Raw genomic sequence first — 25616 nt, 5'->3', positions numbered from 1 at the left:
TCTCCAGGCTATCAAAGTAAACAACATGTCCTTAATATCCTTTTTGTGCTCAGCTATGTAAATAATCAACAACGTGTTAATATTCACACGGTCATATAACACGTTACCGTCAATACCTTTTGTTTACTCAATTAAGTGATAATCACATGGTCAGAAATGACACCTTACCCTTTCCCTCCCTTACCTTCTCATCCCTTACCTCCTCCTTCATCTCGTCCATTCCCCATCTTATCCAAGCCTTCAATAATCCTACTATATTTGTATATTTTCTCCATATTCACTGTGTTCTTCGCATTCTCATCCATATTCACTCAGTTTTTAAAATGTTCATAGCATGTTCATTACATTAATTTTCACCAGTTTCTCCATTTTTTCTGTAATCTTTGTCATATTCTCATAGCGTTCTCTACACATTCTAATCATATTTTCTATGTGTTTTCATCATATTTTCATGTTCTCTGCAAGTTCATATTCCCCACACGTTCACTGTGCTCATCGCATTCTCGTATATGCTCTTCAAAATCAAATGTATCAAGACATTCATTTCTTGACGTTCCTTAGCTAAAATTACTCGTCAATCACCTGAAAATAGTCAAGTGTAGCTTCGTTCAATATTGTTTTTAACTAAAATAACCTTTCTCTTAGCTAAAAATAGTTAAAGGAATCTTCGTTCAGCACTTTCGTAACTAAAATTACGTGTCGTTAAGTAAGAAATATAGTCCAAGGACACACTCGGACATCAAAAATACTCTTCGAGACACCAAAGACACGCTCAGACACACCAAAGTTACTCTTCGAGACACCAAAGACACGCTCAGACACACCAAAGTTACTCTTCGATACATCAAAGACTCGCTCAGACACACCAAAGTTACTCTTCGATACATCAAAGACTCGCTCAGAGACATCAAAAATACTCTTCAAGACATCAAAGACACTCAAAAACGTAAAAATACTACTTATGTCCACAAAAGTTATTTGCAGAGTTATCAAAAGTTATTCGCAGTCATCAAAGGTAATCTAACTGACCTTCGTTCATCAAAGTTGTTCTCTAAGACATCAAAGTCATTCTCAGTCATCAGAACTGTTATGATCTTAGCCTACAGGAGAAACGAGTCTCCCCCTTGAGAGTTATTCAGCAAGCCTGACCTAACCAGAAGGTCTAAGAAATATAGAGGCGATAACACAGATGTAAAATAGTTTGTTGGATTCAATGAACAGTTTAAGATTATGGGCAGTAAGTAAGGAAATAGATAAATGACTGGCTAGGAGATGTGGACATTTTGCTGGAGGCGTGAGGCTTGCTTCTGGAGGGCTTTGACCTTACTTGAGGCCAGACATCGCAGGGGGAAAGCCGCGCTCCGTCGAGCTCCCGTCAGAAGGGAACCCCTAGTGATATATCTCGAAGAGAAGAGAAGTGTGCAGATGTACCAGCTGTGGAATTGAGCTGGGGACGTGTGGTCTCAAGTCCTGGTCGACGAGGAGAGTATTAAATCGCCTAGAGACATTTTCGTGGGCTGTGGAAGCGCCTTGACCAGGCTCTGTCAGAGGGAGGAGCGCCTTCGACGAGACAATCTGTGGTAAGCACGATTTACGCCAGTTCATATTGATTGCTTGTAGTTGGTCGTGTACCCAGCGACAGTAGCAATGTTTATTGATAAGTTAGACATGTTTTAATAAGGCAGAAGGCCTGAAATAAGAGAGTGGAGAGGGAGGAACACGGAGCGACATCCGTCTCCTCTGAGCACGGGCAGGCAACTGAGGGAGCCCGGCTCCTGACGGCGAAGGACCCTCCCAGTGTGACTCACACCCGCCAGGCGAGGTGGAGCATGGACCCGCCCAACGGGGGAGTCCACTCTCACAGTAAGTAGAGGACAGATAGAAGTTTAAGGTAAACATATTGTCTGATTATTTTTGTTTATGTGTTAAAGGGGAAACATTTTTATTGGAGTGTCGATGGGTTGCAGGTTTGTCTTTGGGGAAGAAGTTGCTGAGAATTTCGAAGCCAGCATAGAGGGAGTAGTTGATGAGACTCCAAGGTAGTGGAGGAGAGGACCTCGAGCTGTGAGGAGAAGCAGTGAAGAGGAGTGTCACGTGCTTCTCTAGATGTGGTGAAGCACCATAGTTGCTCGAGGAAACTTCATGGTGTAGCAGCCAAGAGAGCTGTGGAGGACCCTAGCAGAAGGGTGAATCACCGTAGTTGCTCAAGGAAACTTCATGATAGCAGCCTGGAGGAGCTGCAGAGGATCCTGGTAGTGAAGCCCGGAAGAACCTGAAGATATCAGGGTAGTGAACTTCCAGAGGTGGAAGGGAAGTTCTGGTGAATTACTTGTAGGGAGTTGATTAGTGTTTGGTTGTCATTAGCGTGCAAGACGCAGTGAGAGGTGAGTGATTGTTGGCATTCTTATGTCTAGGAGTGTTTTATACTGAAGTTTAGAGTTACAGTCGTAGGCTGGATTACCTACAGAAGTATGCGTTCTAGGACTGATAGGGTGATCGATTGATCATTGCGGTGTATCAAGGAACATTTATGCTGATATATGTTATTGCATTCACATGCTGATTTTAATTGTACACATTTATATATATATATATATATATATATATATATATATATATATATATATATATATATATATATATATATATAACTGAAAACTCACACCCCAGAAGTGACTCGAACCCATACTCCCAGAAGCAACGCAACTGGTATGTACAAGACGCCTTAATCCACTTCACCATCACGACCGGACATAATGAGGTGATAGCCGAGGCTATTTGAACCACCCCACCGCCGGCACTCGGATAGTAATCTTGGGCATAGCATTTTACCAAATCACCTCATTCTTTGGGGCACACGTGAGGAACACAAATGCGAACAAGCCTGAATGGTCCCCAGGACAATATGCAACTGAAAACTCACACCCCAGAAGTGACTCGAACCCATACTCCCAGAAGCAACGCAACTGGTATGTACAAGACGCCTTAATCCACTTGACCATCACGACCGGACATAATGAGGTGATAGCCGAGGCTATTTGAACCACCCCACCGCCGGCACTCGGATAGTAATCTTGGGCATAGCATTTTACCAAATCACCTCATTCTTTGGGGCACACGTGAGGAACACAAATGCGAACAAGCCTGAATGGTCCCCAGGGCAATATGCAACTGAAAACTCACACCCCAGAAGTGACTCGAACCCATACTCCCAGAAGCAACGCAACTGGTATGTACAAGACGCCTTAATCCACTTGACCATCACGACCGGACATAATGAGGTGATAGCCGAGGCTATTTGAACCACCCCACCGCCGGCACTCGGATAGTAATCTTGGGCATAGCATTTTACCAAATCACCTCATTCTTTGGGGCACACGTGAGGAACACAAATGCGAACAAGCCTGAATGGTCCCCAGGACAATATGCAACTGAAAACTCACACCCCAGAAGTGACTCGAACCCATACTCCCAGAAGCAACGCAACTGGTATGTACAAGACGCCTTAATCCACTTGACCATCACGACCGGACATAATGAGGTGATAGCCGAGGCTATTTGAACCACCCCACCGCCGGCACTCGGATAGTAATCTTGGGCATAGCATTTTACCAAATCACCTCATTCTTTGGGGCACACGTGAGGAACACAAATGCGAACAAGCCTGAATGGTCCCCAGGACAATATGCAACTGAAAACTCACACCCCAGAAGTGACTCGAACCCATACTCCCAGAAGCAACGCAACTGGTATGTACAAGACGCCTTAATCCACTTGACCATCACGACCGGACATAATGAGGTGATAGCCGAGGCTATTTGAACCACCCCACCGCCGGCACTCGGATAGTAATCTTGGGCATAGCATTTTACCAAATCACCTCATTCTTTGGGGCACACGTGAGGAACACAAATGCGAACAAGCCTGAATGGTCCCCAGGACAATATGCAACTGAAAACTCACACCCCAGAAGTGACTCGAACCCATACTCCCAGAAGCAACGCAACTGGTATGTACAAGACGCCTTAATCCACTTGACCATCACGACCGGACATAATGAGGTGATAGCCGAGGCTATTTGAACCACCCCACCGCCGGCACTCGGATAGTAATCTTGGGCATAGCATTTTACCAAATCACCTCATTCTTTGGGGCACACGTGAGGAACACAAATGCGAACAAGCCTGAATGGTCCCCAGGACAATATGCAACTGAAAACTCACACCCCAGAAGTGACTCGAACCCAGTTGTACATACCAGTTGCGTTGCTTCTGGGAGTATGGGTTCGAGTCACTTCTGGGGTGTGAGTTTTCAGTTGCATATTGTCCTGGGGACCATTCAGGCTTGTTCGCATTTGTGTTCCTCACGTGTGCCCCAAAGAATGAGGTGATTTGGTAAAATGCTATGCCCAAGATTACTATCCGAGTGCCGGCGGTGGGGTGGTTCAAATAGCCTCGGCTATCACCTCATTATGTCCGGTCATGATGGTCAAGTGGATTAAGGCGTCTTGTACATACCAGTTGCGTTGCTTCTGGGAGTATGGGTTCGAGTCACTTCTGGGGTGTGAGTTTTCAGTTGCATATTGTCCTGGGGACCATTCAGGCTTGTTCGCATTTGTGTTCCTCACGTGTGCCCCAAAGAATGAGGTGATTTGGTAAAATGCTATGCCCAAGATTACTATCCGAGTGCCGGCGGTGGGGTGGTTCAAATAGCCTCGGCTATCACCTCATTATGTCCGGTCGTGATGGTCAAGTGGATTAAGGCGTCTTGTACATACCAGTTGCGTTGCTTCTGGGAGTATGGGTTCGAGTCACTTCTGGGGTGTGAGTTTTCAGTTGCATATTGTCCTGGGGACCATTCAGGCTTGTTCGCATTTGTGTTCCTCACGTGTGCCCCAAAGAATGAGGTGATTTGGTAAAATGCTATGCCCAAGATTACTATCCGAGTGCCGGCGGTGGGGTGGTTCAAATAGCCTCGGCTATCACCTCATTATGTACGGTCGTGATGGTCAAGTGGATTAAGGCGTCTTGTACATACCAGTTGCGTTGCTTCTGGGAGTATGGGTTCGAGTCACTTCTGGGGTGTGAGTTTTCAGTTGCATATTGTCCTGGGGACCGTTCAGGCTTGTTCGCATTTGTGTTCCTCACGTGTGCCCCAAAGAATGAGGTGATTTGGTAAAATGCTATGCCCAAGATTACTATCCGAGTGCCGGCGGTGGGGTGGTTCAAATAGCCTCGGCTATCACCTCATTATGTCCGGTCGTGATGGTCAAGTGGATTAAGGCGTCTTGTACATACCAGTTGCGTTGCTTCTGGGAGTATGGGTTCGAGTCACTTCTGGGGTGTGAGTTTTCAGTTGCATATTGTCCTGGGGACCATTCAGGCTTGTTCGCATATATATATATATATATATATATATATATATATATATATATATATATATATATATATATATATATATATATATATATTAGTATATTTTGGTAGCAGTCTTTCCTGTAGACATATATTATTAAATATGACCGAAAAAGTAAGATTAATAATTCTAACACGAATTTTCTCAATCTTTCGTACATTACGCTTCACTGTTGGAGGTAAATAAAAAATCACTTCTCCAAAATTCATTTTTATTTCTAGTCTGACGCGACATGGGCGCGTTTCGTAAAACTTATTACATTTTCAAAGACTTCACAAATACACAACTGATTAGAACGTATCTCTGATTTTATATCTACATTTGAGTGAGGTGGTAAGGGTGATGTGGCATTAACACAAGACAGGAGGGGATATTAATAGGGTATTAAAAGTATCAACACAAGACAGAACAGAAACAATGGGTATTGGATAGAAGTGTTTGTAGAAAGCCTATTGGTCCATATTTCTTGATGCTTCTATATTGGAGCGGAGTCTTGAGGTGGGTAGAATATAGTTGTGCAATAATTGGCTGTTGATTGCTGGTGTTGACTTCTTGATGTGTAGTGCCTCGCAAACGTCAAGCCGCCTGCTATCGCTGTATCTATCGATGATTTCTGTGTTGTTTACTAGGATTTCTCTGGCGATGGTTTGGTTATGGGAAGAGATTATATGTTCCTTAATGGAGCCCTGTTGCTTATGCATCGTTAAACGCCTAGAAAGAGATGTTGTTGTCTTGCCTATATACTGTTTTTTTTGGAGCTTACAGTCCCCAAGTGGGCATTTGAAGGCATAGACGACATTAGTCTCTTTTAAAGCCTTCTGTTTTGTGTCTGGAGAGTTTCTCATGAGTAGGCTGGCCGTTTTTCTGGTTTTATAGTAAATCGTCAGTTGTATCCTCTGATTTTTGTCTGTAGGGATAACGTTTCTATTAACAATATCTTTCAGGACCCTTTCCTCCGTTTTATGAGCTGTGGAAAAGAAGTTCCTGTAAAATAGTCTAATAGGGGGTATAGGTGTTGTGTTAGTTGTCTCTTCAGAGGTTGCATGGCTATTCACTTTCCTTCTTATGATGTCTTCGATGAAACCGTTGGAGAAGCCGTTATTGACTAGGACCTGCCTTACCCTACAGAGTTCTTCGTCGACTTGCTTCCATTCTGAGCTGTGGCTGAGAGCACGGTCGACGTATGCGTTAACAACACTCCTCTTGTACCTGTCAGGGCAGTCGCTGTTGGCATTTAGGCACATTCCTATGTTTGTTTCCTTAGTGTAGACTGCAGTGTGGAAACCTCCGCCCTTTTCCATGACTGTTACATCTAGAAAAGGCAGCTTCCCATCCTTTTCCGTCTCGTAAGTGAAACGCAGCACGGAACTCTGCTCAAATGCCTCCTTCAGCTTCTGCAGATGTCTGACATCAGGTACCTGTGTAAAAATGTCGTCAACATACCTGCAGTATATGGCCGGTTTCAAGTTCATGTCGACTAAGACTTTTTGCTCGATGGTACCCATGTAGAAGTTTGCAAACAGGACACCTAGGGGAGAACCCATGGCGACCCCATCTACTTGCTTATACATGTGCCCATCCGGGCTCAAGAAGGGTGCCTCTTTAGTACAAGCTTGGAGTAGTTTCCTCAGAATACTTTCTGGCATGTCAAGAGGAGTACAGGCTGGATCACGATACACTCTGTCGGCTATCATTCCGATTGTCTCGTCCACAGGTACGTTGGTAAACAGCGATTCTACGTCCAACGAGGCTCTTATCCCTATGGCCCGTGTGCCCCGCAGTAAGTCCACAAATTCCTTTGGAGACTTCAGGCTGAAGGCGCAAGGAACATAAGGAGTCAGCAGGCCGTTGAGTCGCTTTGCCAGTCTGTACGTGGGTGTGGGTATCTGGCTAATGATTGACCGAAGTGGGTTTCCAGGCTTGTGCGTCTTGACATTTCCATACGCATATCCAGGTTTATATTCCCCAATGATCTTTGGCAGGTGGAGTCCGGATTTCTTGGCGTTTACAGTTTCGATCAGTTTGTTGACCTTTGCTTTTAATTCGGCTGTAGTGTCCTTCGTTACCCTTTGGAACTTAGTTTGGTCAGAGAGTATGATGTTCATTTTCGCCAGATATTCGTCTTTTTTAAGAATGACATATATTGGCGACTTGTCACCTCTCCTGACAACTATCTCCTTGTTCTCACGAAGGCTTTTAGCTGCCGCTTTAAGCTCGGGGGACAGTATGGTGCTTCTGTAGTTGCCTCGATTCTTTCCTCCTTCTGCAATAAGTTCTGCTTGTAAGGTATCTTTGGTAGTGACCTTCTTTTGTGTCTCGAGGTCGAATATGTCGTCCAACAGAATTTCCAACTCTACTTTCCGGGCCATTTCACTCGGTCTGGACATAACATGACAGTTTATGCCCAGATTTAGGAGAGTGACTTGGTCCTCAGTGAGGTTAATTCCTGCAAGGTTCAGGTTGACGACATTTTTACACAGGTACCTGATGTCAGACATCTGCAGAAGCTGAAGGAGGCATTTGAGCAGAGTTCCGTGCTGCGTTTCACTTACGAGACGGAAAAGGATGGGAAGCTGCCTTTTCTAGATGTAACAGTCATGGAAAAGGGCGGAGGTTTCCACACTGCAGTCTACACTAAGGAAACAAACATAGGAATGTGCCTAAATGCCAACAGCGACTGCCCTGACAGGTACAAGAGGAGTGTTGTTAACGCATACGTCGACCGTGCTCTCAGCCACAGCTCAGAATGGAAGCAAGTCGACGAAGAACTCTGTAGGGTAAGGCAGGTCCTAGTCAATAACGGCTTCTCCAATGGTTTCATCGAAGACATCATAAGAAGGAAAGTGAATAGCCATGCAACCTCTGAAGAGACAACTAACACAACACCTATACCCCCTATTAGACTATTTTACAGGAACTTCTTTTCCACAGCTCATAAAACGGAGGAAAGGGTCCTGAAAGATATTGTTAATAGAAACGTTATCCCTACAGACAAAAATCAGAGGATACAACTGACGATTTACTATAAAACCAGAAAAACGGCCAACCTACTCATGAGAAACTCTCCAGACACAAAACAGAACGCTTTAAAAGAGACTAATGTCGTCTATGCCTTCAAATGCCCACTTGGGGACTGTAAGCTCCAAAAAACCCAGTATATAGGCAAGACAACATCTCTTTCTAGGCGTTTAACGATGCATAAGCAACAGGGCTCCATTAAGGAACATATAATCTCTTCCCATAACCAAACCATCGCCAGAGAAATCCTAGTAAACAACACAGAAATCATCGATAGATACAGCGATAGCAGGCGGCTTGACGTTTGCGAGGCACTACACATCAAGAAGTCAACACCAGCAATCAACAGCCAATTATTGCACAACTATATTCTACCCACCTCAAGACTCCGCTCCAATATAGAAGCATCAAGAAATATGGACCAATAGGCTTTCTACAAACACTTCTATCCAATACCCATTGTTTCTGTTCTGTCTTGTGTTGATACTTTTAATACCCTATTAATATCCCCTCCTGTTCTGTCTTGTGTTAATGCCACATCACCCTTACCACCTCACTCAAATGTAGATATAAAATCAGAGATACGTTCTAATCAGTTGTGTATTTGTGAAGTCTTTGAAAATGTAATAAGTTTTACGAAACGCGCCCGTGTCGCGTCAGACTAGAAATAAAAATGAATTTTGGAGAAGTGATTTTTGATTTACCTCCAACAGTGAAGCGTAATGTACGAAAGATTGAGAAAATTCGTGTTAGAATTATTAATCTTACTTTTTCGGTCATATTTAATAATATATATATATATATATATATATATATATATATATATATATATATATATATATATATATATATATATATATATATATATATATATATATATTATTAAATATGACCGAAAAAGTAAGATTAATAATTCTAACACGAATTTTCTCAATCTTTCGTACATTTCTTTTCACTGTTGGAGGTAAATCAAAAATCAATTCTCCAAAATTCATTTTTATTTCTAGTCTGACGCGACACGACCGCGTTTCGTAAAACTTATTACATTTTCAAAGACTTTAGTTCACAAATACACAACTGAATAGAACTTACGCATCTCCGATTTTATATCTACATTTGAGTGAGGTGGAAGGGGTGATGTGGCATTAACACAAGACAGAACAAGAGGTGGCATTAATAGGGTATTAATTTCATCAACACAAGCCAGAACAAGAGGTGGCATTAATAGGGTATTAATTTCATCAACACAAGACAGAACACGAAACAATGGGTATTGAATAGAAGTGTTTGTAGAAAGCCTATTGGTCCATATTTCTTGATGCTTCTATATTGGAGCGGAGTCTTGAGGTGGGTAGAATATAGTTGTGCAATAATTGGCTGTTGATTGCTGGTGTTGACTTCTTGATGTGTAGTGCCTCGCAAACGTCAAGCCGCCTGCTATCGCTGTATCTATCGATGATTTCTGTGTTGTTTACTAGGATTTCTCTGGCGATGGTTTGGTTGTGGGAAGAGATTATATGTTCCTTAATGGAGCCCTGTTGCTTATGCATTGTTAAACGCCTAGAAAGAGATGTTGTTGTCTTGCCTATATACTGTTTTTTTTGGAGCTTACAGTCCCCAAGAGGGCATTTGGAGGCATAGACGACGTTAGTCTCTTTTAAAGCGTTCTGTTTTGTGTCTGGAGAGTTTCTCATGAGTAGGCTGGCCGTTTTTCTGGTTTTATAGTAAATCGTCAGTTGTATCTTCTGATTTTTGTCTGTAGGGATAACGTTTCTATTAACAATATCTTTCAGGACCCTTTCCTCCGTTTTATGAGCTGTGGAAAAGAAGTTCCTGTAAAATAGTCTAATAGGGGGTATAGGTGTTGTGTTAGTTGTCTCTTCAGAGGTTGCATGGCTTTTCACTTTCCTTCTTATGATGTCTTCGACGAAACCGTTGGAGAAGCCGTTATTGACTAGGACCTGCCTTGTTGAAGAGACAACTAACACAACACCTATACCCCCTATTAGACTATTTTACAGGAACTTCTTTTCCACAGCTCATAAAACGGAGGAAAGGGTCCTGAAAGATATTGTTAATAGAAACGTTATCCCTACAGACAAAAATCAGAGGATACAACTGACGATTTACTATAAAACCAGAAAAACGGCCAGCCTACTCATGAGAAACTCTCCAGACACAAAACAGAACGCTTTAAAAGAGACTAACGTCGTCTATGACTTCAAATGCCCTTTGGGGACTGTAAGCTCCAAAAAACCCAGTATATAGGCAAGACAACAACATCCCTTTCTAGGCGTTTAACGATGCATAAGCAACAGGGCTCCATTAAGGAACATATAATCTCTTCCCACAACCAAACCATCGCCAGAGAAATCCTAGTAAACAACACAGAAATCATCGATAGATACAGCGATAGCAGGCGGCTTGACGTTTGCGAGGTACTACACATCAAGAAGTCAACACCAGCAATCAACAGCCAATTATTGCACAACTATATTCTACCCACCTCAAGACTCCGCTCCAATATAGAAGCATCAAGAAATATGGACCAATAGGCTTTCTACAAACACTTCTATTCAATACCCATTGTTTCGTGTTCTGTCTTGTGTTGATGAAATTAATACTCTATTAATGCCACCTCTTGTTCTGTCTTGTGTTGATGAAATTAATACCCTATTAATGACACCACTTGTTCTGTCTTGTGTTAATGCCACATCACCCCTTCCACCTCACTCAAATGTAGATATAAAATCGGAGATGCGTAAGTTCTATTCAGTTGTGTATTTGTGAACTAAAGTCTTTGAAAATGTAATAAGTTTTACGAAACGCGGTCGTGTCGCGTCAGACTAGAAATAAAAATGAATTTTGGAGAATTGATTTTTGATTTACCTCCAACAGTGAAAAGAAATGTACGAAAGATTGAGAAAATTCGTGTTAGAATTATTAATCTTACTTTTTCGGTCATATTTAATAATATATGTCTACAGGAAAGACTGCTACCAAAATATACTAATATATATATATATATATATATATATATATATATATATATATATATATATATATATATATATATATATATATATATATATATATTGTTGGGGGTTTTCACCTCTCTATTATTCTCTACCCTTACTCTGGGGTGAGCAATAGTTATGCTCAAGATAACTCACCGTAGCCCTGCGGGTCTTCCCTCGATCCTCACGGCGCCACTGCACGCCAGGAGAGTCTCCCAGTCAATCTTAACGGCCTCTTATTAAGAAAGAGTGAGAACACGACTCGATCACATCGACCGTCGTGTGCCCTCCCCAACAATAGGGCTCTACGGTTAATCACAAGGTCGCCAACTGGTGTTTAAGGTGGCCAGTAACACCCTCAGTGGACTGGTGTATTCAGTGGTAGCCTTGGCAAGGTCACACTCAAAGATCAGGAGTCAGGCTGGTACTTATTGTTATCACTCTATGCTTACAGGTATAGTATAGCCACAAGATCAATGGAGGGGATGATAAAAACACAAAGAGAGTTTTGTATTTTACTTAAAATGTATGAAAGATGTCACAAGGCCACACAATAATCATAAATCAACTGATCCTGGCTCGGCCGGTAATTCCCACGGATATTATGCGACCGCTAGAGGGCAACACTCTCCCCTCCTCATCAAGTGTCAAGAACAGCTGATCGCAATGGTCACTCCGCGCGAAATTTGCTTGTTTGCTAGATTCACGCGCGCGGTTTCTTTAAATTCTCCAATACTACTAGAAACTCGCACACTCTATATTGGCACAAATAAACCGAATTACTTAGTTACACTGTACTCAGGCTCAAACAGTCTTTCCTACAATCAATTCTACAATGATTCACTGTAATGGTCTTACACTGTTATTTATCCAACAATATATAATGAAATATTAACACGGGAGTTTTCAGTACTTTCTCTCGTGGGCGATAACGCAATGATTCACTGTACTCACAAATGATTATTCACTGAATGGACATAGACATATATATGGTATATAAATCAATCATCAATACATGGAAAATAAATAGTTTCTGGGCACATAGCCTAACCTCCAAATACTGGCATAATATTATATATAATTCACCACTATATGTTCATATCAAAATCTATAGAAAGATATACACAACACAGTAAATTTATCACTGGTTCCTGGTGCCTGTACACACCAATAATCAACATGAATATTACAAGTACTCTTGATAGTACTGTCTAGCACACTGGTGCTTTACCGTGACATAGGTGAGACTTGCTCACGACATATAAAATCTTCGGGCTAGATAATATAGCCAAATAATATAGCTAACTAAAGGGGAATGGGGAGGGAACTAGAACCACCTACTTCACCCTATCCTCCGATGAGAGTCGAGATGTAGCTCCTGGTCCTCGTGTCGGGAACGCCCCCACACTACACGTCGTCGTGTCCTACCAGAGCCTCTCGTCGTCCCACCGTTTAGCGCGTCGTCTCCGTGCCTCCTCACTGCAGGTCCGTCCTCCTCCTTGACTTCTTGAAGGTTGGAGTCGGTCTCCTGGCCGTCGTCTTCTCCCAGCAACGGCTGTCGCCTACGTCTCAGCTACAGTCGTTCGGTTCCCCAAATAGTCCTCTCTTCCTCAGCTACCCAGTGGCTCTGTCAGCTACTACGCTGTCACGAACTGGTGAATTGCCACAGACGTCAACATACGTCACTGCACGGCTTCACTGCTACTGGCACAGTACCTGACTGGAGCACTTGTTGCTCAAATAACCGTCAATTCCCTCTTCTGGTTCAACACATGAACTAGGGAAGACTTCTCAGAGTACTGGCGGACTTCAGGTGACGCGTAAATCCACGGTAGTGGGAAACAGCTGTCCGACAGACAGGACCACTCGTCGCACGTCCGACCTCTATGACGTGTCGTGTCTGACTGCTGGCGCCAGCCCGGCGCGCTGGCCGGACCCCCTTCCTTCGTGACGTCACTTTCACTATGGGAGGTTTTCATTGGCTCCCGGAGCCACACTGCTGCCGGTGACCAATCCGGTGCCACTGACGTCACACGGTTTTGGCGGGAGATCAGAGAGGTAAGCGCCATCTTGGCTCCCTAAAGGGCCTAAACCACAGGCCAAAATATCACTATTTCACAAATTTCTCGGCTCTCCGAGAACACTTCACTTTCTCCCATATATCAAATTGTAGCCTGTAACGTAGAGAACGCTTGGGAAAGGTAGACATGACTCTTACTGCAGGCGTGGGAGAATTATAAAGGGGGGGGAACTCCGTCACATACCCCTCCCCTTAAAATAAGAGTCATGTCTGGTTAGTGGATGCGGGATAGGGCATCTGCTACTACGTCGTCCTTCCCCTTGATGTGCTTGACCTTGATCCTTGTCAGACTCTCAGTGCTGGTGAGACTGGTGCCGTCCGCCCTGGACCACTTACTTTCCTCCTCCGGGAGTTCTCGGTCCCTCGGTACACTCAGACCCGTCTCCCGCTGGGTTTCTCGGGACATCATTCCGTCCTGCTTGACGGCTCTTCCTTCCACAGTGAGGAAAGGTCTTAGGCGGTCTGCGGGACACACCTGTTTCTTTCGGGGTCCATCCGGCTTCCCAATCTCGTATGACACTGGACCCAACCTTCGCAGCACTCGGTACGGTCTCTTGAACCGCGACCTGGTCACTCTACCTTTACCTGGCAGCACAACCAATACTTTGGATCCGGCCTGAAAATCCCTCTGCGCAGCTCTCCTTTCGTACCACTCCGACATCTTGCGTTGCGCCTTCTTCAGGAGTTTCCTAGCCAGTTTCTTCGCTCGAGTGAGACGTTCTCTGAACTTCTGGACATATTTATTCACCGTTCCCACGGTCGCTCCTGGCGTCCATCGTTCCTTCAGCATGAATAGCATGGCATATATAATATAAATAAATGGAAAGTAAGCCTTCTCAGGACCCACACGTCCTCCTTCGGCCTTACTAACCAACTCGGGGAACTCCTCCTGCTGTAACTCTTCGAGACGAGCGCGGTTTACCCCTGGAGAACCGGTGAGTGTCACCTGCAACTCACCATTCGGGCTACTCTCGCCCTCCACTCGTTCTCTGGGTCCTACGCAGAGGTGATCTGTTCCCAGGCTGTCAGTCGACTCCTCAGCCCCATCAGATCCACAACCTCTTGGTTCTTCGCGTTGTCTCTGTGTCACAGTACAAACTGGGATCGCCACCGGTGCGATTCCCTTCTCGTCCCCACAGGCGTTCAACTCTCCGCCTGCCTCCATGCATTGTTCTATGCACTCTTCGCCTTTCACGAGATGTGGGAGGACGTATCCTCCACACGCGTCATTCCCCAAGATGACCTGTGCCTCCATCTTGGGCATTGATGTACAGACTCCCACCACTAGGGTTTGGCAGCCATAATCGGAATTTAAAGTTACCTGGTGTAGGGGCATCCTCACTGGGCCTCCCACAGTGGCCACCCGTGCCACCCCCACACTGGTACTTTCGTAACCCTCGGGGAACAGGGTTTCACTTACCAGGGTAAAGTCAGCCCCGGTGTCTCTTAGCATCTTCACTGGGATGGGGTCTGCGACCCCCATCCTTACGGTTCCTTGACACATGAATGGGTGAACTTTCTTCTCCCCATTCAGCACGGGTTCATCCCGCACTCCCTCGGCCCTCTGGTCCTCGAACATCACTAAAGCAACGTGTCCTCGCTGCTTAGGGCGTTTGCATTCCCGCGCGACGTGTCCGGGTATTCTGCAGTTGTAGCAGCGGCCCCTCGGCGGAGACCATCCGCCACCGCTCGCCTTAGCACTGCCTCCAGAGACCGTCACACCCTGTGTCTTTCCCGCCTCACTTGTCGTTTCTTTCCCTGCAGTAACAGTTCCCGAGCTCTCAGCTTGGTTCTCCTCTATCGGCGCTACAGCACCTTTTGATCCTCGGGTGTTCCAACTTGAGAGGTGGGATTTGGGGGAACTCGCTCCTGTCCTCCATCCATCCGTCCTTCTATAACTCCGATCGTTTCCGACGTATGCGGGTGGTCGGTTCTGTCCCTCTCGGCGTGGGCGTAGGGCTTCTTCTAGCATGTCGGCCCGGTCGGCTGCGGCCCTCAGGTCCTTTATGTCCGCCTCCTTTACCCTCATCCTGATCTCAGGAGAGAGCACGGACATAAACTTTTCCATGGCCATTAGTTCCTTGACCTCTTCGACCGACCTTGCTTCTTCAGAGTCCAGCCACTTAAGGAGCTTTCTTTCAATGTCCCTCGCCGTCTCCGCATACGATTTTCCTGGCAACCGGGTACATTCTCTAAACCTCTTCCGGTAACACTCTGGCGTGAGTTTAAAGGAACGGAGCACAGCTCGTTTTACTGCATCGTAGTTAGTGCATTCTTGGAAGTCGAGCATAGTGAAGGCTTGGCGAGCTTCCCCTGTGAGCCTCCCTTGGACCAACTCCGCCCACTCCGCCCTCGGCCACCTCTTCATAGCAGCAACTCTCTCAAAGTGATCGAAGAAACTTTCGGCTTCACTAGGCACAAAGACCGGCAGGTCTCGTTCCCTCACTCGTCGGTCTTCCTGTGGCGGGGCAGGGGCACCTAGTCCCAGTTCAGCTCGCTTCAGCTCCACCTCCTGGTTGGCTTCTATTTCCATTTGTCTCAGCCTAACTTCTTGCTCTCGTTCTTCCCTGCGTAGCTGTGCTTCTCGTTCTTGCTCTTCCCGGCGCAGCTGTGCTTCTCGTTCTTGCTCTTCCCGGCGCAGCTGTGCTTCTCGCTCCTCACGCTTCGTCTGTGCTTCTCGCTCCTGTTCTTCCCGGCGCAGCTGTGCTTCTCGCTCTTGCTCTTCCCGGCGCAGCTGTGCTTCTCGCTCCTCACGCTTCATCTGTGCTTCTCGCTCTTGCTCTTCTTTGCGCTGTTGTGCCTCTTCTCTCCTCAGCTGCGCTTCTGCTTCTCGCTCTTCTTTGCGCTGCTGTGCTTCTTCTCTCCTCAGCTGCGCTTCTCGCTCTTCTCTGCGCTGCTGTGCTTCTAGCTGCAGCTTCATTATTTCCAGCTTTATGCTGTGCCTGCTGCCGCTGGACCCCTTGCTGCTTCCACCAATACTCAGGTGTTCACCCTCACTGGCAGGTGTTTGGGGCCGTTCCTCCCCCAAAGCTTCGTCTCGAGCCTTTAGCTGAGCCATTATCTCTAGTCTTCTTTCACCAACTCGGGCAGATTTCAGCTTTATTCCAAAATGATCCGCTATAGCCTGTAACTGTGCCTTGGTGCACTCTTCCAGCACCTGTTCGTCTCTAGAGTCAATAAACCTCGCTACTTTATCATCCTCCATCTTGTGCTACGAGTGTTAACCTGCACCTGATCTCTAACACCACTGCCAAGTACCACCACTGCAACCTTTACTCCGATCGAAATCCTGGCAAGGTCGCCAATGTTGGGGGTTTTCACCTCTCTATTATTCTCTACCCTTACTCTGGGGTGAGCAATAGTTATGCTCAAGATAACTCACCGTAGCCCTGCGGGTCTTCCCTCGATCCTCACGGCGCCACTGCACGCCAGGAGAGTCTCCCAGTCAATCTTAACGGCCTCTTATTAAGAAAGAGTGAGAACACGACTCGATCACATCGACCGTCGTGTGCCCTCCCCAACAATAGGGCTCTACGGTTAATCACAAGGTCGCCAACTGGTGTTTAAGGTGGCCAGTAACACCCTCAGTGGACTGGTGTATTCAGTGGTAGCCTTGGCAAGGTCACACTCAAAGATCAGGAGTCAGGCAGGTACTTATTGTTATCACTCTATGCTTACAGGTATAGTATAGCCACAAGATCAATGGAGGGGATGATAAAAACACAAAGAGAGTTTTGTATTTTACTTAAAATGTATGAAAGATGTCACAAGGCCACACAATAATCATAAATCAACTGATCCTGGCTCGGCCGGTAATTTCCACGGATATTATGCGACCGCTAGAGGGCAACACTCTCCCCTCCTCATCAAGTGTCAAGAACAGCTGATCGCAATGGTCACTCCGCGCGAAATTTGCTTGTTTGCTAGATTCACGCGCGCGGTTTCTTTAAATTCTCCAATACTACTAGAAACTCGCACACTCTATATTGGCACAAATAAACCGAATTACTTAGTTACACTGTACTCAGGCTCAAACAGTCTTTCCTACAATCAATTCTACAATGATTCACTGTAATGGTCTTACACTGTTATTTATCCAACAATATATAATGAAATATTAACACGGGAGTTTTCAGTACTTTCTCTCGTGGGCGATAACGCAATGATTCACTGTACTCACAAATGATTATTCACTGAATGGACATAGACATATATATGGTATATAAATCAATCATCAATACATGGAAAATAAATAGTTTCTGGGCACATAGCCTAACCTCCAAATACTGGCATAATATTATATATAATTCACCACTATATGTTCATATCAAAATCTATAGAAAGATATACACAACACAGTAAATTTATCACTGGTTCCTGGTGCCTGTACACACCAATAATCAACATGAATATTACAAGTACTCTTGATAGTACTGTCTAGCACACTGGTGCTTTACCGTGACATAGGTGAGACTTGCTCACGACATATAAAATCTTCGGGCTAGATAATATAGCCAAATAATATAGCTAACTAAAGGGGAATGGGGAGGGAACTAGAACCACCTACTTCACCCTATCCTCCGATGAGAGTCGAGATGTAGCTCCTGGTCCTCGTGTCGGGAACGCCCCCACACTACACGTCGTCGTGTCCTACCAGAGCCTCTCGTCGTCCCACCGTTTAGCGCGTCGTCTCCGTGCCTCCTCACTGCAGGTCCGTCCTCCTCCTTGACTTCTTGAAGGTTGGAGTCGGTCTCCTGGCCGTCGTCTTCTCCCAGCAACGGCTGTCGCCTACGTCTCAGCTACAGTCGTTCGGTTCCCCAAATAGTCCTCTCTTCCTCAGCTACCCAGTGGCTCTGTCAGCCACTACGCTGTCACGAACTGGTGAATTGCCACAGACGTCAACATACGTCACTGCACGGCTTCACTGCTACTGGCACAGTACCTGACTGGAGCACTTGTTGCTCAAATAACCGTCAATTCCCTCTTCTGGTTCAACACATGAACTAGGGAAGACTTCTCAGAGTACTGGCGGACTTCAGGTGACGCGTAAATCCACGGTAGTGGGAAACAGCTGTCCGACAGACAGGACCACTCGTCGCACGTCCGACCTCTATGACGTGTCGTGTCTGACTGCTGGCGCCAGCCCGGCGCGCTGGCCGGACCCCCTTCCTTCGTGACGTCACTTTTACTATGGGAGGTTTTCATTGGCTCCCGGAGCCACACTGCTGCCGGTGACCAATCCGGTGCCACTGACGTCACACGGTTTTGGCGGGAGATCAGAGAGGTAAGCGCCATCTTGGCTCCCTAAAGGGCCTAAACCACAGGCCAAAATATCACTATTTCACAAATTTCTCGGCTCTCCGAGAACACTTCACTCTCTCCCATATATCAAATTGTAGCCTGCAACGTAGAGAACGCTTGGGAAAGGTAGACATGACTCTTACTGCAGGCGTGGGAGAATTATAAAGGGGGGGGAACTCCGTCACAATATATATATATATATATATATATATATATATATATATATATATATATATATATATATATTCTCTTGTTGATAGTGCAACGGGGTATGTAGACTTCATCTACTTGAGGAGGTTGATAGTATCAGGTGGTGAATCAGAAGATAGGATACCACATGGTAAACTGATAATAGAGTTCTGATGATGTTGGAGAGCAACCTGATTGTAATAGTATAGAGTATAGGATTCATTATTATTATATGTGTATATGTATTGTGTATGTGCTTTGTCCAGTAAATGTATTCAAATTTGCTGGTATTTGACCTTGTCCTAGTGAGGCTTCCCATGAAATAGTACAGAAGGAGAGAGAGAGAGAGAGAAAGAACCAAGAACCACTGCTGTGGACAGGGTAGAAGGTAATACTAATAAGTCAAATGGGGATTGAGGAGATCATATCACCTAAGGAGAGAGTGGGGAGTCACAGCGGCTCGAGTGGGGTGTGTGCACGTGACAACGAGGCTAAGTGTTGGAGCCGCATCCCCTAAACGTGTGACGTTGAGCCCCTCTCCAAGAGCCAGAAGCGCCAAGGGTGATCTCCTAGTGAGGTATAAGCACACTACCGAGTTGTGGGTTGGGTTGTCCGTAAAGGAGGAACAACGACGACAACACAACCAACACACAATCTATAATAGAACGTAATCTCGAAGTCATCTCGAGAAGAAGAAGATATTCTCAGTCATCAAGAGGTATTCTCAGGTCCTCAATAGTTATTCTAAGACATCAAAAGTTATTTTCAGAGCTATCAAAAAGTTGATCTCAGTCATTAAAAGCTATTCTCAGAGACATCAAAGGTAATCTCAGTCTTTAAAGTTGTTCTCTAAGACATCAATGTTGTTCTCCAAGACAACCTCAGACATAAAATATTTCTCGAAAATATAACTAGTTCAGCTTTTCATATCAAACTTGCACTTCTGTTAAAATATATATCTAACCAAACCAAACCTAACATAACAAACCTATCCTATTGTAACTTACCTAATCTAATGCAACTTACCTAACCTAACCCAACCCAACCTAACCCAACCCAACCTAACTTAATGTAACTTAACATAACTTACCTAACATATCCTAAGATAACTTACCTAAATTACCTAACAGAACTTACCTAAATTACCTAACAAAACTTACCCAAACTGACTTAACCTAACTTACCTAGTCCAACTCGCCCAACCAGACATGACCTACCTTCTCCGTGGTGAAGTGGTAAGACACTCGCCTGGCGTTCCGCGAGCGCTTTGTCATGGGTTCGTATCCTGGCCGGGGAGGATTTACTGAGTGCAAATCCTTAACTGTAGCCTCTGTTTAACGCAACAGTAAAATGTGTACTTGGTTGTAAAAACGATTCTTCACGGCGGGGATCGAATTCCAGGGACCAGCCCGAAATGCTACCCGTACTAGTGGCTCTACAAGAATGTAATAACTTTTGTATATATCTCCGATATTGTATATAATTTCCGACATTTCAGACATTTTGAAAACTGCAGGGGGGTTTGGGCAAAATATGACCCATCGCCGTTTTCAGTAATTGGCATATTTTCGGTATGAAACGTCGTAATTTGAAACTGAAAATAGGTGCAGAGAGTCAGAATTCGGCTCAAAAATCACGCACAGGATTCAAATTTCCGACATTTCAGACATTTTGAAAACTGCAGGGGTGTTTGGGCAAAATATGACCCATCGCCGTTTTTAGTAATTGGCATATTTTCGGTAAAAAAAGTCTTAATTTGAAACTGAAAATAGGTGCAGAGAGTCAGAATTCGGATAAAAAATCACGCTCAGGAGTCAAATTTCCGACATTTCAGACATTTTAAAAACTGCAGGGGGGTTTGGGCAAAATATGACCCATCGCCGTTTACAGTAATTGGCATATTTTCGGTATGAAACGTCGTAATTTGAAACTGAAAATAGGTGCAGAGAGAATTCGGCTCAAAAATCATACTCAGGAGTCAAATTTCCGACATTTCAGACATTTTAAAAACTGCAGGGGGGGTTTGGGCAAAATATGACCCAACGCCGTTTTCAGTAATTGGCATATTTTCGGTATGAAAAGTCGTAATTTGAAAGTGAAAATAGGTGCAGAGAGTCAGAATTCGGCTCAAAAATCACGCTCAGGAGTCAAATTTCCGACATTTCAGACATTTTGAAAACTGCAGGGGGGTTTGTGCAAAATATGACCCATCGCCGTTTTCAGTAATTGGCATATTTTCGGTATAAAAAGTCGTAATTTGAAACTGAAAATAGGTGCAGAGAGTCAGAATTCGGATACAAAAATCACACTCAGGAGTCAAATTTCCGACATTTCAGACATTTTGAAAACTGCAGGGGGGTTTGGGCAAAATATGACCCATCGCCGTTTACAGTAATTGGCATATTTTCGGTATGAAACGTCGTAATTTGAAACTGAAAATAGGTGCAGAGAGTCAAAATTCGGCTCAAAAATCACACTCAGGAGTCAAATTTCCGACATTTCAGACATTTTGAAAACTGCTGGGGTGATTCGGCAAAATATGACCCATCGCCGTTTTCAGTAATTGGCATATTTTCGGTATGAAACGTCGTAAATTGAAACTGAAAATAGGTTCAGAGAGTCAGAATTCGGATAAAAAATCACGCACAGGATTCAAATTTTCGACATTTCAGACATTTTGAAAACTGCAGGGGGGGTTTGGGCAAAATTTGACCCATCGCCGTTTACAGTAATTGGCATATTTTGGGTATGAAACGTCGTAATATGAAAGTGAAAATAGGTGCAGAGAGTCAGAATTCGGCTCAAAAATCACGCTCAGGAGTCAAATTTCCGACATTTCAGACATTTTAAAAACTGCAGGGGGGTTTGGGCAAAATATGACCCATCGCCGTTTTCAGTAATTGGCATATTTTCAGTATGAAAAGTCGTAATTTGAAACTGAAAATAGGTGCAGAGAGTCAGAATTCGGCTCAAAAATCACGCTCAGGAGTCAAATTTCCGACATTTCAGCCATTTTGAAAACTGCAGGGGGGTTTGGGCAAAATATGACCCATCGCCGTTTTCAGTAATTGGCATATTTTCGGTATAAAAAGTCGTAATTTGAAACTGAAAATAGGTGCAGAGAGTCAGAATTCGGATAAAAAATCACGCTCAGGAGTCAAATTTCCGACATTTCAGACATTTTAAAAACTGCAGGGGCGTTTGGGCAAAATATGACATATCGCCGTTTACAGTAATTGGCATATTTTCGGTATGAAACGTAGTAATTTGAAACTGAAAATAGGTGCAGAGAGAATTCGGCTCAAAAATCACGCTCAGGAGTCAAATTTTTGACATTTCAGACATTTTAAAAACTACAAGGGGGTTTGGGCAAAATATGACCCATCGCCGTTCTCAGTAATTGGCATATTTTCGGTATGAAACGTCGTAATTTGAAACTGAAAATAGGTGCAGAGAGTCAGAATTCGGCTCAAAAATCACGCTCAGGAGTCAAATTTCCGACATTTCAGACATTTTGAAAACTGCAGGGGGGTTTGGGCAAAATATGACCCATCGCCGTTTTCAGTAATTGGCATATTTTCGGTATAAAAAGTCGTAATTTGAAACTGAAAATAGGTGCAGAGAGTCAGAAGTCGGATAAAAAATCACGCTCAGGAGTCAAATTTCCGACATTTCAGACATTTCGAAAACTGCAGGGGGGTTTGGGCAAAATATGACCCATCGCCGTTTACAGTAATTGGCATATTTTCGGTACAAAAAGTCGTAATTTGAAACTGAAAATAGGTGCAGAGAGTCAGAATTCGGATAAAAAATCACGCTCAGGAGTCAAATTTCCGACATTTCAGACATTTTGAAAACTGCAGGGGGGTTCGGACAAAATATGACCCATCGCCTTTTACAGCAATTGGCATATTTTCGGTATGAAACGTCGTAATTTGAAATTGAAAATAGGTGCAGAGAGTCAGAATTCGGCTCAAAAATCACGCTCAGGAGTCAAATTTCCGACATTTCAGACATTTTAAAAACTGTAGGGGGGTTTGGGCAAAATATGACCCATCGCCGTTTTCAGTAATTGGCATATTTTCGGTATGAAACGTCGTAATTTGAAACTGAAAATATGTGCAGAGAGTCAGAATTCGGCTCAAAAATCACGCTCAGGAGTCAAATTTCCGACATTTCAGACATTTTAAAAACTGCAGGGGGGTTTGGGCAAAATATGACCCATCGCCGTTTTCAGTAATTGGCATATTTTCGGTATGAAACGTCGTAATTTGAAACTGAAAATAGGTGCAGAGAGTCAGAATTCGGCTCAAAAATCACGCTCAGGAGTCAAATTTCCGACATTTCAGACATTTTGCAAACTGCAGGGGGTTTTGGGCAAAATATGACCCATCGCCGTTTTCAGTAATTGGCATATTTTCGGTATAAAAATTCTTAATTTGAAACTGAAAATAGGTGCAGAGAGTCAGAATTCGGCTCAAAAATCACGCTCAGGAGTCAAATTTCCGACATTTCAGACATTTTAAAAACTGCAGGGGGGTTTGGGCAAAATATGACCCATCGCCGTTTTCCGTAATTGGCATATTTTCGGTATAAAAAGTCGTAATTTGAAACTGAAAATAGTTGCAGAGAGTCAGAATTCGGCTCAAAAATCACGCTCAGGAGTCAAATTTCCGACATTTCAGACATTTTAAAAACTGCAGGGGGGTTTGGGCAAAATATGACCCAAGGCATGACCCATCGCTGTTTTCAGTAATTGGCATATTTTCGGTATGAAACGTCGTAATTTGAAACTGAAAATAGGTGCAAAGAGTCAGAATTCGGATAAAAAAATCAATCTCAGGAGTCAAATTTCCGACATTTCAGACATTTTGCAAACTGCAGGGGGGGTTTGGGCAAAATATGACCCATCGCCGTTTTCAGTAATTGGCATATTTTCGGTATAAAAATTCTTAATTTGAAACTGAAAATAGGTGCAGAGAGTCAGAATTCGGCTCAAAAATCACGCTCAGGAGTCAAATTTCCGACATTTCAGACATTTTGAAAACTGCAGGGGGGTTTGGGCAAAATATGACCCATCGCCGTTTTCAGTAATTGGCATATTTTCGGTATGAAACGTCGTAATATGAAAGTGAAAATAGGTGCAGAGAGTCAGAATTCGGCTCAAAAATCACGCTCAGGAGTCAAATTTCCGACATTTTATAAACTGCAGGGGGGTTTGGGCAAAATATGACCCATCGCCGTTTTCAGTAATTGGCATATTTCGGTATGAAAAGTCGTAATTTGAAACTGAAAATAGGTGCAGAGTGTCAGAATTCGGCTCAAAAATCACGCTCAGGAGTCAAATTTCCGACATTTTAGACATTTTGAAAACTGCAGGGGGGGTTTGGGCAAAATTTGACCCATCGCCGTTTTCAGTAATTGGCATATTTTCGTTATAAAAAGTCGTAATTTGAAACTGAAAATAGGTGCAGAGAGTCAGAATTCGGCTCAAAAATCACGCTCAGGAGTCAAATTTCCGACATTTCAGACATTTTGAAAACTGCAGGGGGGTTTGGGCAAAATATGACCCATCGCCGTTTTCCGTAATTGGCATATTTTCGGTATAAAAAGTCGTAATTTGAAACTGAAAATAGTTGCAGAGAGTCAGAATTCGGCTCAAAAATCACGCTCAGGAGTCAAATTTCCGACATTTCAGACATTTTAAAAACTGCAGGGGGGTTTGGGCAAAATATGACCCAAGGCATGACCCAACGCTGTTTTCAGTAATTGGCATATTTTCGGTATGAAACGTCGTAATTTGAAACTGAAAATAGTTGCAGAGAGTCAGAATTCGGCTCAAAAATCACACTCAGGAGTCAAATTTCCGACATTTCAGACATTTTAAAATCTGCAGGGGGGTTTGGACAAAATATGACCCATCGCCGTTTTCAGTAATTGGCATATTTTCGGTATGAGAAGTCGTAATTTGAAACTGAAGATAGGTGCAGAGAGTCAGAATTCAGATAAAAAATCACGCTCAGAGAGTCAAATTTCCGACATTTCAGACATTTTGAAAACTGCAGGGGGGGTTTGGGCAAAATTTGACCCATCGCTGTTTTCAGTAATTGGCATATTTTCGTTATAAAAAGTCGTAATTTGAAACTGAAAATAGGTGCAGAGAGTCAGAATTCGGCTCAAAAATCACGCTCAGGAGTCAAATTTCCGACATTTCAGACAATTTGAAAACTGCAGGGGGGTTTGGGCAAAATATGACCCATCGCCGTTTTCAGTAATTGGCATATTTTCGGTATAAAAAGTCGTAATTTGAAACTGAAAATAGGTGCAGAGAGTCAGAAGTCGGATAAAAAATCACGCTCAGGAGTCAAATTTCCGACATTTCAGACATTTTGAAAACTGCAGGGGGGTTTGGGCAAAATATGACCCATCGCCGTTTACAGTAATTGGCATATTTTCGGTACAAAAAGTCGTAATTTGAAACTGAAAATAGGTGCAGAGAGTTAGAATTCGGATAAAAAATCACGCTCAGGAGTCAAATTTCCGACATTTCAGACATTTTGAAAACTGCAGGGGTGTTCGGACAAAATATGACCCAT

This window comes from Procambarus clarkii, chromosome 53 (assembly GCF_040958095.1).
Source record: "Procambarus clarkii isolate CNS0578487 chromosome 53, FALCON_Pclarkii_2.0, whole genome shotgun sequence".
In the NCBI taxonomy this organism is placed as follows: Eukaryota; Metazoa; Arthropoda; class Malacostraca; order Decapoda; family Cambaridae; genus Procambarus; species Procambarus clarkii.
The sequence above is the reverse complement of the archived record's forward strand: the minus strand, read 5'-3'. Positions refer to the sequence as shown.